General features: G+C 40.6%; 1 protein-coding gene across 15 annotated transcripts in view; it reads left to right on the forward strand.

The window, feature by feature from the left end:
• The window catches only part of ZBTB20 (zinc finger and BTB domain containing 20), an 874,980-nt gene that overhangs the window by 634,322 nt on the left and 223,257 nt on the right, over positions 1 to 17,401 (forward strand). Inside the window, exon 6 of one of the 15 annotated variants that reach the window (XM_081085637.1) lies at positions 15,803 to 15,896. The exons of 13 other annotated variants lie outside the window; for them this stretch is intronic. The gene's annotated coding sequence lies outside the window, so the exon portion shown is untranslated. Of the gene's footprint in view, positions 1 to 15,802; positions 15,897 to 17,401 lie in introns of those variants that run through there. One more of the 15 variants, XM_081085642.1, reaches the window with a different exon arrangement.

Here is a 17,401-nt window from a genome sequence, read left to right on the forward strand (position 1 = left end):
TCTTTGGATGTGGACTTTTCTCTCCAACCTTACAAGAATTACCCTGTTTCCTTATTTTAGTTTCCATGTTAATCCTTTTTTGTGTCCCAAATTATCATATTAAACTCTATCAACCATGCTCCAAACCACTGCATTTCATTTTTAATTAACAGTGTTAAAGTTCTATCAAATAGTTGACATATTTAAAACCAACCCCATTTTCTCCTCAAAACTGGGTTTCTTTACTACTTTGTTTCTCTTAATGTCAGAACCTTTCTCAAAGACTTACACTTATGATAGCAGCACATCTAATCAGTTGCCAAATTATTAATTCTATAAGAGATACACTCAAGTGACCGCAAGTTGTACTCTAAAACTTGGAAATTAGAGACATAGGTTTCCTCTCAGAATTAAACCATTGAAATCTTTAAGACCCTTGCTAATAGTAGCTATAACATTTATTGCATGATTACTACATTCCAGGAATGATGCTAAGTCCTTTACATGTATTATTACAAGTATCCATTCATTAATTTTGTTTGGGATAGGTATTTTTATTCTCAGAGAAGTTATATCTATTAAGATACTTTAGTTGTAAATAATGGAAACTTAACTGGCAATTTAAACAGAAATGAATGTATTGCAAAAATACTAGAAACTTACAGAAACAGTTGGAAGGCAGAAGAAGCCAGTTTGGAAATTGGGTTCCTAATCGGAATCCAAATCTTAGAATGGTAGCTTTCAGCGTCTTCCTCTTTAAGAAGATCCATGAAGCTGTGGTTGTATCCTCCAACCTTTCAGTACCTGCAGCTCTATATAAGCTATTGCCCCAGGCAGAGTTGGACGCATTTTTTACAGCCTCTTGCTGAAGTAGTGAGCCAGGCTAAGGTCTACCATTTCACATGGAGCCTTTTTTGCCACATTGCTTACTCCAAAGAGCTAAACTCTCAGCCACCTCTGTATGCTTCTGGATCCAGATTTCAGCAGTTTATGTCTTCAGCACCCTTTGCTGCTTTTGGTTGTTTTACAGAAATGATCACCTTTTTTTATTTATTTTTATTTTTTGTTAATCTTGACCCAAGGTAATTTTTCCATTGATTTTTAAAGAGTGCAAGGGAAGGAAGGTGGGAGGGAGGGAGAATGGGAGAGCGAAAGAGGGAGGGAGGGAGGGAGGGAGGGAGAGAGAGAGAGAGAGAGAGAGAGAGAGAGAGAGAGAGAGAGAGATGGAAGAGAGATACATTAATTGGTTGCCCCTTGCTCATAACTGGGCCCTGGGCCAAGGCTGGATGGAGAAGGATCCTGCAACCCAGGTATGTGCCCTTGACTGGGAATCAAACTTGAGGCCCTTCAGTGCATGGACTAACACTCTAACCACTGAAAAACACCGGCCAGGATAATGATTACCTTCTTTAAGAATCTCCATCTGGCCCTCGCTGGTTTTGCTCAGTGGATAGAGCGTAGGCCTGTGGACTGAAGGGTCCCGGATTCGATTCCGGTTGCAGGCTCGATCCCCAGTTGAGGGGCATGACGGTCAATGATTCTCTCTCATCATTGATGTTTCTATCTCTCTCTCCTTTCCTCTCTGAAATCAGTTAAAAAATCTCAATCTGCCTCTTTGGTTTTTTTGTTTTGTATTGTATCAACATTTTCAGTTAATAATATATCTTGGACAATGCTCTTGGTATTTTACATCTCTAATATTTAGATACATTATTTTAAAACAAATACTTTATATAATACTTATTATTATTGAATATATAGTTGTGCTAAGCACTGAATTTTATTTTATTCAATCCTCTATATAATCAGTAATTTTTATTCCCATTTTATAAACTGGGAAATTGAGGCAAATAGGCTAAATAATTCCACCTTAGGAAAAAGGTTATAACTAGTAAATGGCAAAAGTAAGATTTGAACTCAGTTTTTTCCACTATTAAAATCAGTGCTCTTAAAGTACTATCCTATGTTTAGATTTTGTGGAGGTTTTATTAAACCTGTGGTATGGTGTTTATTTCGAATACATTAATTAAATTAATATCTATTGTAAAAAAATATCTGGTTCTATCTCAGAAATTTCACTTAATATCTTCTGTGTTTTTATGCATCGTTGGTTCTCTCTCTCTCTTTCTGTTTCTCTTAACATATGAATGCTTTATTTGTTATCAATCTAGTACTTTGGAAGTTTTAAAGCATAATTTTTCTAAATTTTAATAAAATTGCTTTTATTAAAAAACACACACATGTAGGCCTATTTCCTATAATTATTATCATTTATGAAATGATATGCTATATGAAATTAGAAATTTAGGCTGCTCCTTCTTCATTCCTTCCCTCTAAAAATTTCCCATATCTATCCTATCTAATAAAAGAGTAATATGCAAATTGACCATCACTCCAACACACAAGATGGCCGCCCACATGTGGTCAAAGATGACTGCCACAAGATGGCCGGCAGAGGAGGGCAGTTACGGGCAACCAGGTTGGCAAGGGAGGGCAGTTGGGGACGATCAGGCCAGCAGAGGAGGACAGTTGGGGACCCAGGCCTGCAGGGGAGGGCAGTTGGGGGGGGACCAGCCCTGCAGGAGAGGGCAGTTGGGGTCGATCAGGCTGGCAGGGGAGGGCAGTTAGGCATCGGTTGGGCTTGCAGGGGAAGGAAGTTAGGGGCAACCAGGCCTGCAGGGGAGGGCAGTTGGGGGCAACCAGGCTGGCAGGGGAGAGCAGTTAGGTGTCGATCAGGCTGGCAGGGGAGTAATTAGGGGGCAATCAGGCTGGCAGGCAGAAGCGGTTAGGGGCAATCAGGCAGGCAGGCAGGAGAGCAGTTTGGAGCCAGCAGTCCTGGATTGTGAGAGGGATGTCCTAGATTGTAGAGGGTGCAGGCTGGGCTGAGGGACACACATTCCCCCCCCCCGTGCACAAATTTCGTGCACCAGGTCTCTAGTATATATATAAAAGCCTAAGTGACTGACCACCCATTCGACTGATTACTATGATGTGCACTGACCACCAGGGGGCAGACAGTCAATGCACAGGCATGGAAACATGGAACAAACTGATGAATCTCAGAAGGAAGGGGGGAGGGCAGGGAAGAGATTAACCAAAGATCTTATATGCATACTGGAGGCCCAGTGCATGGATTTGTGCACTGGTGGAGTCCCTCAGCCTGGCCTGCAGGGATTGGGCCGAAAACCAACTCTCCAACATCCTCCAAGGGGTCCTGAATTGCGAAAAGGCACAGGCCAGGCCGAGGGACCTCACCAGTGCATAAACCTGTGCACCAGGCCTCTAGATTTGTTAGAATATATTCTCTCATGTATAAGTTATTATCCATTTTTATGATATAGCTGTGGAGAGTATAATCACAAAGAGCTACATCATTTATTTTGGTAGTAGAGAGCTTCTAGCACAAAGTAGGTGCTCAGTAAATATTTGTTATGTATGAATGAATGGATCTGCTTTGCATGTACACACATGTACACAGAGAAAAAAAGCACAGCTGAGATCTCTTTAGAGTCTTCCTCTACTGCTGGGTGACCCACCTATTCATTTAAACCTTAGATTTTGTAAATGATTGAATAGGCATATGATTTAATAAATACTCTTGATGTCAATACTTTTGTTAGACAAACACATTTTTTATGAACCAACTCTTTATAAACAATAAACCCCAATTCTAGTTAGTCCCATTCATACTTATTTCCACATTTTCCCCTTCTGCCATACCCTGCCCCTACAGATAATAAATATATTTGGCAACTCCCATTCTCACATCAGTGACTATTGTTAAGTTTTCATTTGACAAATACTGTGTGCTTCTTAAATATGAAGTAGTGATTAAATAGCAATAGTTGTATGTATCATATTCAATTGCTAAAAGCCCATGTTCTTCCAGAATAGTTCATGTTGTTAAATATTTAAATAGAGGCATTTTAAAGTAGTTCTTATTGTTTTATTTTTTAGGGATAGTTCTTAAAATTCCCAATTATAGTCAAAGGAAATTCTTTATAGAGGTTGCTAAGAAAATTTGATTTTTCGTTGAATATCACTAGATCTTACCAAGAAACTTAATGATGATCAGCAAGATTCTAGAATAAAAATTTTGATGCTTCTATTATAGTAAATCAGACTAATAAAACAATGCAGATTAATAAGGAAAAGTAAGACAATACAAACTAGGTCATTTGCTAATGTGCAAATTTTATGGAAATTTTAATGACATTGATCGATTTATAAGAAGTGTAAATTATTTGTGTTTATAAAAACACTAGATTCTTCTATTTGGCATGATTTTAACAATCTTTTGTATGTAAGAACAGATTAAAAATTACACTGTCTCCCTAGCTGTTTCTATTCTTAAAATTGTAAAAAATGATTTTTATTATTCTCTGTTTAAAAGGCACTCAACTTGGAATCAGGAAACTTGGCTTCTACTCCCAGTTCTGTCATTTAGCTAGCTCTATGACCTTGAGTAATTCTTGAACTCTGAATCAGTTTCTTCATTTTAAATATAAACAGCTAGGTTTGATGTTCTGTAAAGCCCCTTCCAGTGTGTATGTCTAGTGTTAGCATTCTCTCTCTCTCCCTCATATATATACTAGAGGCCTGGTGCACAAAAATTTGTGCACTGGGGGGGGGGGGAGGGGGGTCCCTCAGCCCGGCCTGTGCCCTCTCGCAGTCTGGGACCCCTCAGGAGATAACGACCTGCTGGCTTAGGCCTGCTCCCTGGTGGCAGAGGGCAGGCCCAACCCCTAGGTGCAGCCCCTGGTCAGGCTCAGAGCAGGGCGGATTGGGAGGTTGTGATGCCACCCTCAGTCATGCTCAGGGTAGGGCCGATTGGGGGGTTGGGGCATTGCCCCCTGTCACACTCAAGGCAGGGTCGATGTGGAGGTTGCGGCTCCACCCCCTGTCACGCACAGAGCAGGGCCAATCAGGGGGTTGGGGAGCTCCCCCCTGTCACTCACAGAGTAGGGCCGATAGGGGAGTTGGGGCACTGCCCCCTGTCACACACAGAGCAGGGCAGATCAGGGGGTTGGGGCGCTGCCCCCTGTCACACACAGAGCATGGCCGATCAGGGGATTGGGGCGCTGCACCCTGTCACACACAGAGCCGCAGGGCGATTATGGGGTTGGGGAGCTCCCCCTATCAGGCACAGAGCAGAGCTGATCAGGGGGTTGGGGCGCCTTCCCCTGTCCCGAACAGAGCAGGGCGGATAGGGAGGCTGTGGCCCTGGCCCCTGTCACACACAGAGCCACAGGGCAGTCAGGGGGTTTGGGCGCTGCCCCCTGTCACACTGATCCTGGTGCCGGGAGGCCTCTCAGCTCCGCTGATCCCGGTGCTGGGAGGCATATTACCCTTTTACTATATAGGATAGAGGCCTGGTGCACGGGTTGGGGCCGGCTGGTTTGCCCTGAAGGGTGTCCTGGATCAGGTTGAGGGTCCCCACTGGGGTGCCTGGCCAGCCTGGGTGAGGGGATGATGGCTGTTTGCAGCTGGTCACACACCCTTCAGGGTGGGGGTTCCCACTGGGGTGCCTGGCCAGTCTGGTGAGGGGCTGAGGGCTGTTTTCAGGCTGGCGAGTGACTGAAGCTCCCAACCTCTCCTTTTTTTCTTTTTTTTTTTATTCTGGGCCAGCTTTAGCTTTGAGGCTTGTCTCCAGCTCTTAGGCCTCCGCTGCTGAAAGAAGGTTTCTGGCCTTTGTTTACCTTCTGTATTTGAAACAATGTTGCGATCCTGGTGGCTGAAGCCCGACGGACTAAAGCAGGTTTCTGGGGTTTTGTTTAGCTTCTATATTTGTAACATAGTTGCTTAGAGTTGCAGCTCAGAGGCCTGCAGCGGCAGGCGGGGAACGTTGGAGTCCTCCGTCACTGAAGCAAGCAAGTCTCATGTTCGCTTTAAGCTGCCTGGCTGCCGGCTGCCATCTTGGCTGGCAGTTAATTTGCATATTGCCCTGATTAGCCAATGGGAAGGGTTGCGGCTGTATGCTAATTACCATGTTTCTCTTTTATTAGATAGGTTATAGATAGATAGATAGATAAATAGATGTACCAACCTGTATAAACTTACTTGCATATAGGTTTCATATATCAATAACCTAAGCTATTCAACAGAATTCATAAGGAAATATCCAAGAATGGGATTAATTTTTCCCTGAATAAGGCAGTTTAGCCAATATAAAAATAACTGGGAGCTACTGTTGGTTCTTGCAGAACTGACATGATAAAAGCAGTATTTTCAAAACTGCTGTTAGAGAGCAGTATACAGAATGGATCAGAATGGAAGAAATCTGGACTAGAGACCAGGCAGGCATGATGCCATGGTTCAGAATGAGGTAAGAAGAGTCCAGAGTATACTGATAGCATCAGAGATGAAGTAGAAGCAAATGATGTGAAGATACTGAGATGTACATTTGTTCAAATAGAACATCTGAAAAGATTATTAAAAATCATGAATGAGGAAAAATAAATGTAAATAACTGGCATTCATATAATAGGGATAATGGGGATATATTTTGACATAAAATTCTGTAAAGTAATATGGTATTATAGTATCAAGACCTTTTTTAAAAATGTATCCTTCAGCCCAGTAATTTTATTTCTAGAAATCTATCTGCAGGAAATAAAACTCAGACAAAGATTTATATACTAAGATATTTGTCAGACTGTCGTTTATAAAAGTGAAAGAAGCGAACAATCTTAAGTATTTCATCAGGAAAATTATTAAACAAACTACGGAACATCCATATATATTGTTGCTTATAATAATTATTAATTATATAGTTATTAAATAAATTTTGAAGAAATTTTAACTAGGAAATGCTCATGAAATAATGTAACTAAAAAATATCTGATCCAAAAGAGACTTGTATACCTAACATGATCCCAAATTAGAAAAATGAAAGTATTTGCTTATAATCAAAGGAAGCATATTAAAATATGAGCAATAGTTACCTCTGTATGGTACAATTGATATTTATTTATTTTTTCTTAAAATTTTTTAATGTTCTAAAAAATACTCTGAATAAAGAAAATAAAAATTTGAACAAATAGCAAATAATCTAATTAATTCCAAATCTGATATAATTCACCTTATGAATGCATGTCTACTATTTGTTATGTCTTAAAGGGATTTAAGTATTTTGCTTTTCCTATTTACTAAGCGTCTGAAATGTCTAAGATGGAGATTTTAGGAATCATATCATAGAGACTGTGATATTTTCTGAATTATATCATGTTGTTTCTATTGCCCAGTATTTTTCAGTCTTTTTTTTTTTTTCCTTTTGGATTCCTGTACATTTACCTTAGGTTATCAGTCTGCACTAGCCTCATTTTCCTTAGTCTGTCATTTCTGACATTAATATGCTCAAACTGTTACCACTGGATGAAATTCCCCATCATTTTGGGGAGCCAGGTTCTTGGGGTGGGGGTTGCTGAAAGAAGCATCTTCAGAAGCCCCTATGGGAGGATGGAATGTGGAAGAAGGCTTTATTGCATAGTTCCATTTCTGGGGTTCCAAAGTCCCCTGCCCCTTAAGCCAGTCCTGGAAAAGGTGCCGCTGGGATTTCAGCAGAGCCAGAAATAGGGCCAATGTCCAGAGTTTCCATTCCATGTTACAGCCGAATGTGGTTCAGCATTGAGCCCAGATTAAAGTCCAAGTGTGGAGTCCTGCATGGCCAGGCGCCATTCGGGCAGAGGTGAGCATGCCCTTGTGACAAAACCACATTTACATGTATATAAGATTATCACAAGGGAAGAAATCTAGATCACACTTTATGTTTCTAATTGTTTTTTGACTTCTAAATTTCTCATTGTTTAAAAAGTTCATAATCTAATAATAGAATTATGAGTAATTGAAATATGAAAAATGATGTAAAGAACACAGCCAATGTCACTGTAGACTCACCTTTATTGGGTGGAACGAACCACTACTGATAAAATTTATCAGGCACCAATCTTGAGAATTGAATCTTGACTGCTTTTTGTAAGAGTGAATAAACATAACAACTAAAGTTGGCTCTGTACCCAGAATTTAGCCAAAAAGGAACCCCATTTGGAATGCCAGAAAGAATGAACTAGATAAAGTCTTATCAGCTCCAACTATACAATCAATTTAGTCTGCCTCTTTTCTAACAAAACTGTGTAAGTAAAAAAACGTTATTTTTTAAGTCTAAATTCCTTACACTAGCCAATGGCAAAGTGCTGGAGTAACTAAAAATTTCCAGACCGCACCCTCTTTTTCTTCTTCTGCCAGGGGAGTGAGCCACTCTCACTCCAGTTCTGCCCTCTCCTGACTCCCTGATTATAAGTGAACCCAGAACCATTTGTGCACAAGCTCATCTCTTTTTCAGAACTTAAAGTCCAGTGAAGGCAGAGGCTATGTCCTGTTTGTCTTTGTTACCTCAGGTTCTGGCAAAGTGCATGATTGCTGGATGACCTAATGAAAGATTAGCAGTTTAATTTAGATCATTTTAGTAACTATAAAAATAATCTAAGGAAAAAGTTACTGGGATACAAATGCCCACACCCTATGTATTATATAACCAGTTCTACTAGCATTTAGGCAAGTTCTTTTACAAGGATCCTATCACCAAATCATGAACATCTTTGGGAGTAAACATCTTTCAAGAACAGATTTTCCTGCAAGGCTATGAGTAAAGCAATGTAGTTCTTAAGAGCTTTTGCAATGATTAAGGTGACACCCATAACAAATTACTAAATCTCTTTGAATCTCAATTTCCTCATCTGAAAGATGGGAATAGCAATAATACTTACCTCGTAGTCCTTGCTGTGGGGATTGGATGAGATCTCACATATGAAGCAGCTTATGCCTGGCTAGGCCCTGGGGCTGTCATTACTAGAATTAATGCCTCCCAGGAAAACTGTTGTACTTGCACACCCATCTTGACAACTAGGACAGAGGGTACATGTATATCAGCAGGGCTCTCCATGGATATAGAATTAGAGAGCTTAAGTGCACAAACCAGTGCTTTTCAGGCTTCCATAGCAATAAGAGTTACTTGGGAAGCTCATTTAAAATGTGACGTTTGAGTTTCACCTCAAGACACACTCATTCAGTTTATTTGCTCTTAGGTGAGACCCTGAAATATATGCCCTTTTCCCATGCTCATCATGTGATTCTGGTGTAGCTTGTCCCAGACAAATTCTTAGTAACCCTGGAAATCCTGGCTCCATCCCAGGCTTGATTCCAGATCACCTCCAGCCTCCCAGCATCCATCCCCAGGAATCGCCCTGTCATATATATGGCTTGACTGTCCCCACCCCATTGCCCTATCCCACTGAAAGCAGACAAGAAGAATAGGGAAGACAAGGTTAATTGGTGAAACTTGAGTAACAATAATAAATTATCTGTTATTTTGTATTATTTTGACTAATGATCTTCTGCATTCCTCTGAAAGTGAGCTAGCTTTGAAGTAAGCTTGAACTTTAGAACAATAGTAACTGTGGAATGACTGGCTCTATAGTGAAGTTCTTCTCTTTTTCCGTGGAATTGCTATCTATAGAACTTAGATGAATAAGCACAATCGAAGTGCAAAGTGTTAAATGCATGCTTCAATTTAGTCAATGCATTTGCACATTGAAGCAATTAGGATGTATTTAAAAGCATTCTGCTTGCAATACTTTGTTCTCCATTTCCTACAAATCAAATTAGTGAGGGGCAGATTTGATTTTGACATCATTTTGAAAATATTTTCTTTTTCTTTTTTTAATTTTCTTATTACTATATTTTTACAAAGTTCAAAACACAACCAACTGTGACTAAATTCATAAAAACAAAACAAAAAGTTTCACAGTGCAAGAAAATGAAAAACAGCACAGAGTAATATGCAGTAGAACAACGTAAATCATATCTTACAAATATAGTTGTAATAACACACCTTATCCATGTCTGATTAATTAATAGCAAATGCTTGTTCAAATAGTAGATAGCACATTCTTTTATTTTGAAAGCCCCAAAGTAATTTTTCATCTCCGTTGAAATAAATATTAAAGGACAGTCAGATCCATTGAGAAAAATCTTAACTATCTCCTGTTTTCATTGTACTATGTGTCAGGCTAGGAATGAATGTAAACAAAGATTGTAAAAGGGTGTTTCCTTTGTTTGCTAACAAAGCATTCAAGCAAGATTGCTTATTTTTTAAACAGTTATATTTGTCAAAACCAAGAAATGTTACGGAGGCAAACATGGACCCGAGCTTACATCCCAAGTCTCCACAATGTCTGCCTTTTCTGTAATAACTGACAAGTGCTGCTCAGCTTTCACATCTGTAAAGTGAAGGTAATAATGTCTCCATTGCAGAGTTATGTTCTTAACATGCGATCATGTACTTGAAGTGCCTGGAGTTCAATATGTGCTTGATAAGTGGCAGTTATTATTAATGCAGGGAGAAAATTTGGAGGGATAAGAACCCAAAATCCTCATAGAGCAGGGGTGGGCAAACTTTCTGACTCGAGGGCCACAATGGGTTCTTAAACTGGACCGGAGGGCCGGAACAAAAGCATGGATGGAGTGTTTGTGTGAACGAATATAAATTCAAAGTAAACATCATTACATAAAAGGGTACGGTCTTTTTTTTCAATAGTTTTATTCATTTCAAATGGGCCGGATCCGGCCCGCGGGCCATAGTTTGCCCACGGCTGTCCTAGAGAATAAGACTAAACAAAAAACATTCTGTCTTTTCACTTTCCCACAGGCTATATACAGGAGTCATATAATTTTATGGGATTTCTACAAAAGGGACTGTTTTACCTTTATAATCTTCTTGCCACCCAAATTGTTGTCCTTAATGTAAATCAGTGACCTCAAAATACATGTTGAGAACTTCCCTTCATACAGTTAAAGTACATATTTGAATTACTATAATTTCTAATATAAATTATCAAACTAGAGGCTCAATGCACAAAATTCGTGCAAGGGGCTCAGCCCCCGCAGCCCCAGCTTTGTCCAAAAGGTTGTCTGGAAGGACATCTGGCTGTCCAGTCTAATTAGCATATTACACTTTTATTATTATAGATTCTTTTGTGGAAAATAAACAGTATTTTGGATTGGGTGCAGATTACTTAAATCTAATTCCTTTTATTTTTCTATACTAATTTTATAGTTTTAGAAACCTATGTGTTCCTGGATAGAAGTGAAGGGAAGGTAGAATCACTTCCCTTCACTTGTAGATTCATTTGTGCTTCTTAGGAAACAGAGATAGTATCCTGTTCAGCCCTATCTTCAATAACTAGCTGCTCATTTGATGTTTGTTGAATTAAGTAAATGTTAAGAAACAAAATACTGAGAAAATATTTATAGAATATCAAGAAGCCAGTTCAAGGTAGTATGTGCAGGTAGCAGGCAGAGAGTTTGAGACTTACTTATGGGCATCACTACCCCATTACTTAGGAGACCCTATGTGGAATAATAGCCACCTTTATTCAGAACCTCTAATTCTTAACTGGAGGAAGCTGCTGAACCCAGAAGAACCAATTAACCTTCAGTCAGAGCCATGACATGAGGGACCATAGAGATTTTCTAATCAAAGGGCCTCATTTCTCAGTTGAAGGAACTGAATGCCTTGCTCAAACACTTGGTGGCAAAGTTTATTGATACCCAAACTTTGGTTTCCGGGTCTTGTCCAATTAGTTTTGTATTGTAAATGTTGCCTTTATGTCCTCACTGTCCCCTTGGGGGCCCCATATGCCCACAGTGACTTCTCTTCCTTTGACCAAGACAATCCAATGGAAGATCCAGCCGTGGCTCTGATTAGAATCCTCTCACCCATTATGGTATTTTCCATAGAGCCTAAAAGGCCACAATAAAGGGATTATTTTATTGACTCTTAAATTCATTTTTTACCAATAAATAATCTATATTAAAATGTTACTAACTATTAACAGTTCATCCAAATTACTTTAGCTCCTTTTCAAGTGATTATTAGCTGGAGCTAAAAGGAATAGAAAAGAGAGAACTGCTATCATTTGCGTGAGGAGAAACTGTTAGAAGACTTCTGCCCTTGGGTGTTACTCAGGGAGAGGCAAGGCCAGCTTGGCTGTAGCAGGAGATGGGAAGGGAGGAAAGGGGTGTCCAGAGTACCAAGGAAGTAACCCAAGGATTTGAGTCTTTGAGAAGGAGAAGGGAGACATAGAAGCATGGAACAGACGGTGGAATCTCAGAGGGAAGGTGGGGGATGGTGAGTGGGAGGGAAGAGATCAACCTAAGAACTTGTATGCATACATGCATAACCCATGGACACAGACAATAGGGTGGTGAAGGCTTGGTGTGGGGGTGTGCTGGGAAGGAGGGCTAGAAGGGATCAATGGGGGAGGAAGGGGGACATGTGTAATACATTCAACAATAAAGATTTTTTAAAATAAAAAAGAGAAGGATAGGGGAGAGATGAAGAGGTGAAGGAATAGGAAAAATAAAAGAAGTAAAATGGGGGGAAGAGTACTTTAGGTAGACTTAATAATTTGGTCTTTTGGTTCACTATTTCTGTATTTGTGATTCTTCCATTCAATGGAGAAGCCTTATGTTCAGGTCATTCTTGTCCTGTTACAATTAACACTGCTACTATCAAGTAATGACAAGAATTCCTTGAAACCAGTACAAGTGACATCCATGAAACAAGAAATAAAGCATTTGGTAGGTAAATCCTCAAGAGTGGAGGCAGTGCTGATGGTCTGTTGATGGTGACTTAAACTGGCATACCAGGAATTTTTATAAATGGTTTCCCATGCTTCATTGGATCTGTTGCTGAGACTTTAGTTGTATACCAGCTGTGCGTGCAAAATCTCATAATTATTCTTACTGTATTAAGCATTTTATAGCAATTTTAGCTCTAAAATGCTATGCAATAGTTTTTAGGCAAGTGTACCAGACATGTAAGCTGTTCCAATGAAAACATTTCCTTTCATAGAGACACGTGCTTTCAGGATTCCAAACTTAGCTGTCTGCAACGACAGGAGCATCTCTAGGACAGACATCAGGGTTTTGGTGGGGGAAGAAGGGGCAAATGGGTTTTCTTGTGCAAGCTTTAATTCTCCAAGCAGCCTCATCAGAGCGGGGGCATTTCACTAATTCTACAAAACACTGATATTAGCAAATACTGCTGCTGCGCCCAGCTCCTCCCCAGCCTGCATTATGGAGAGAGGCACTGGAGAAGAGCTGGGGCAATCTCCGCACCCCTCTGGGGTATAATGACAAACAGGCAGAAGGACTTGGACTTAACCTCTCTGCAGAAGGCTGACACCTTTAACACTGCTGCGCACGCACCCACAGGCTGCTGAGCCCTGTGGTGGCAAATCTTGGGCCTGAGCCCAATGCTGGTGTGGAGTTTGAACCCTTGGCATTCTGGCCCAGGGCCAAGTGCTATCAATGGAACCCCACTGACACCTTTAGTTATTCTTCCTAGATTAGGATAGTAATTTACTTGTCTCTTTGATTTCAAGTGTCTGGTTTTGTTTCCAGATGCCTCCCAGCTCATCTGTATTCCAGGGGTTTCAAAAGACTTTAACCCCATTGGTTCTTTCCTTTGTCGGTTCCATTTGGCCCACACAGGAGGGATACAGAACTAGAGAGGCAAGGGAGGGGCTGTGTGTGTGTGTGATGTATGGGGGCCTGTGGGGAGGGCTTGGTGAGACTGCAGGAATAAATGAAAGGCGTATTCACTTTTAGAAGATGAGCTATTATGCCAGAGCAAGTCAGGATGGAGAATAAGAGGTGATGTGCAGGACAATGTAGTGAGAAGTATAATTAGATAGATCCATGTGTCAAAGCCCTCCAACCAGCGGTAATCTCAAACTCCCCCAAATGATTGCAGTATAGGAACAAGATGGAGAGACTATAGAAATGTTATTCCAGTGCCAACAGCCCTTGGATTTTAACATGTATGGTAGGAAAAGGCATTTATGCAGGAGTGTCATTTCGTGTTTACAAGGGCCTGTCTAGCACTGTTTATTGATTTTACTGCATTTCTTTCCCCAGGACCCTGCAGATAGATAATTGCTAGAAATGTCCATCATTAGCAGAGCGACGAGTGCAACCATCACACTAGGAAAAATATACACACAGGACCCTGCAAGCAGGCACCAAATGGGGGAAAGAGTCACACAATAACACGTGCAGCTGTAACTCCAGGCAAACACACACACACAACACCCTGTGTAGCCATTGCACTGAGAAAATCCACAGAGCCCCCTGTGCAGCCATCGCACATCAGGAAAATACACACATGACACCCCTATGCTACCATCACACCAGGTAAAAGCACAGACATAAAATGCTAAGTCAATGGGAATGAACAGCTCATAAAAGCCTACTGGAATAGATCACATCACAGCCAGGTACATCTGTTCTCAGCACTAACCATTATCGTTAGCTTAAAATGCTTAAAATCACTGCACATCCTCAGGTCTTGGGACAGATTATTCCAAGTAGATTCTGCTAAATTGACTTGGCAATGCAGTGAAGGGGACCTCTACTACATTAAAGTGATGCATTTTGCATCTCAAAGGCTGTCAACTGTATTTAGGAGACTGTGTGATTGAAGAACAATACTCTAGAATGGGATAGCAATTTTAGCAGCCCTTCTAACTCTGAGGGTGATTTTTTACCCCAACATGATGAGTTAAGTGTACAATTGAAGGGGCAGCTATCAGATAGGGAGGTGACTAATAAAAGCAGAATTGGAACGAGCTTTCATCTGTGCTGTTTTAAACTAGAACTCTCAGGGGAGATGTCATATCTAGAGGTCTCAGTGAGGTCAGACTTCAAGCCATCAGCTTGAGATAAATAAGTAGTAACTACAGTCCTTGCTTCATAGGGTTGTCTGCCCAACTGGAGGGAACAAAGGAACCACCCACCTCTTCTTCTGCCAGTGCCTTCTCTTTATCCTCCTGCTGTGGTCTGTGATGTGATCCTAGCTGTGTGACACAGGGGTTAGTTACAGCACTGCCAGGGAAACACCGCGGGCCATTCTGAAGAGTGGCCCAAAAAAATAGAAAGAGGTTCAGGCTTCCCGTCCTGCGTTTCCATTACAGGGGCCGTTATGCATTTCTACTGAGCAAGACAAGTTTCAAGCGAGCTTGTTAAGAATGATTTACACCATAATTCTAGGAAAAAACAAATGTGCCTGAGATTTGAAAGGGAAGAGTGGCGGGGAGGAAGTGCTAGACAAAACGAATCTTAAGTAAATAGGGTGGAGTTGGATTGGTTGGTTTGTTTTCTCTTTGGTGTTTTTTGTTTGTTTGTTTCTTTGCTTTTTTAAACAACAAAAGAGAAGATGTATGTATTGTTGGTAATTACTTCACTCACCTGGGTGGAATGAAGCGAAAGAAAGCAGAGTTGCTCCGTGTAAAAGCAAATTTTCAGGAGAGGACAGGTGTTCCTCTTAAATTCACATGACAACATCTTACTGGGAATGAGCAGGACTGGAAATGAGAACTAAGACTTCCACTTCCATTTTCCCCCCAAATATGGTGGGAAATGTTTTGTTAGGATGAGATGAGCATTTCCCATAAAATAGTGCAGCAGTGACATGAAGTAATTACATGGTGACTGGGATACACCGCATGGCATGCAGGAGAAACTGCATGATACCTATGTGATAACTACAGTAACTAGTTATCACTACCGTATCATCTCCTGGTAACTATATAATTAGTTTGTGTCACCAAAGCACCCTAAGTATTCCAGCTACTCTGGTAGGAAAAAAAAAAAGAGTAAACTTCTTTGCAAGGGGGTTGGGGGAGAAAAAGCTAATGAAGAAAGTTGCCAAGAACAGATATTTTGTAATCTGTGCTAAATCTCTGCTGGAAAACATGAACAGTAACGAAGCTGAGAAGACAGTAAAAGAAAATCGGGGCAAGGTGCCAGACGCCCAGACGGAAGGAGAATGTGGACCAAAAGATTGCGACAATCGGGTAATTATGGTTTATGAATTTCAGCTTTAATCTGTAGTTCAGTGAGTCCTGATTAAATATCTGTTAAACACAATTAAAGTTTGTTTTTGTATTTCACCGTCTTGATCAGAATAATTAGAGACTGCGTGTTTCATGTCAAAAGTAGCAAGAGGAATTTTAGTGAATGAACATCGTTTTTAAAAGCCATTTGTAGCACCAGCTGTTGGCATTATTTTATATTTTAGTGTTATCAGCATAAAGATGGTCCTCTGGATGCTGAATAGTTTCCAGCAGGACAAGGATGTTATGCTGCCGTGATAGGCACGTGGTGATGAAGCTTAAATGTTTAAGGACCGTTGTCCACTGGAGATCGGGAACAGGGAGTTGTAGGTCAGGGAAGCAGACATTTTAGGGGAGAGAAGAGGAAAGACAGTTACGTTTATCGAAGCAAGGAGGTGAGGGTGGACAATTTTCATGGGATAGTCATTTGTATTAACACCTGTAAATGCTGGTTAGCTTATTGAGACAGGATGTACATAGTGCCTGAGGAAGGGGCCCAAGCAAGGTGTGGTGAGAAGTGTTGGAGCTCTGACCTGGTTGGATCTTGGCTAAAGAAAATGTATCTTTTATTCCTAGAGTTAGTAGAAGGTATAGCTGGAAGAACTTACCATATTAATAATTCTTTGGCTAGGGATAGCAGTATGAATTCTGCAAAAAGGACAAGTAGGAATATAAGTAGGATTAACTGAAACTAGGGGAGGGGGTAAAATAAGACTCCATAAACCAAAACTAAGATGATGGTTTCCATATACATGTGCCAAAAAGTGAGGCTGGAGAGTTGTCAGGTACTGTCTCTTTAAAAATTATATGAAGGTACATGTAAAACTTTCTTTGTAGCTCACCATGACATGAGCTTTAAAGAAACAAGACAAAACCTTGCTTGCTATTTGAAATTTGTGTACTTGGAATATTTTGGTTCTTGTGATAAACAGAATAATGACCCCTCTACCCCCAAGATGTCCTAATTGTCAGCACCTGTGAGTGTGTTGCCTTAAGTGGCAAAAGGGACTTTGCAGATGTAAATTAAGGATCTTGAAGTAGGAAAATTATCCTGGATTATTTGGGTAAGCCTAACATAACCACAAGAATCCTTTTAAGGAAAAGAAAGAGATAGGAGGGTCAGAGAAGGAAATGTGACAATGGAAGCAGAATCAGAGTGAGAGCGAGAGTGAGAGAGAGATATTCAAAGATGCTACATTGCTGACTTTGAAGATGGAGGAAGGGGCCATGAGCCAAGGAATGCTGGCAGCCTCTACTGGAGAAGACAAGGAGAAGAATTCTCCCCTAGAGTCTGCTTTCTTTCTAAGCAGCCTGGCTGACACCATCATTTAAGAACTACTGACCTTCACAACTATAATAAATTTCTGTTGTTTAAGCCATTAATTTGTGGCACTTTGTTATAGAAGCAAAAGGAAACCAGTACAGTCCTCATGAACCTGCTCCATGAGTTTGATATCCATTTAGAA

The sequence above is a fragment of the Myotis nattereri genome (assembly GCF_964212035.1).
Source record: "Myotis nattereri genome assembly, chromosome: 3".
Taxonomy (NCBI): domain Eukaryota; kingdom Metazoa; phylum Chordata; class Mammalia; order Chiroptera; family Vespertilionidae; genus Myotis; species Myotis nattereri.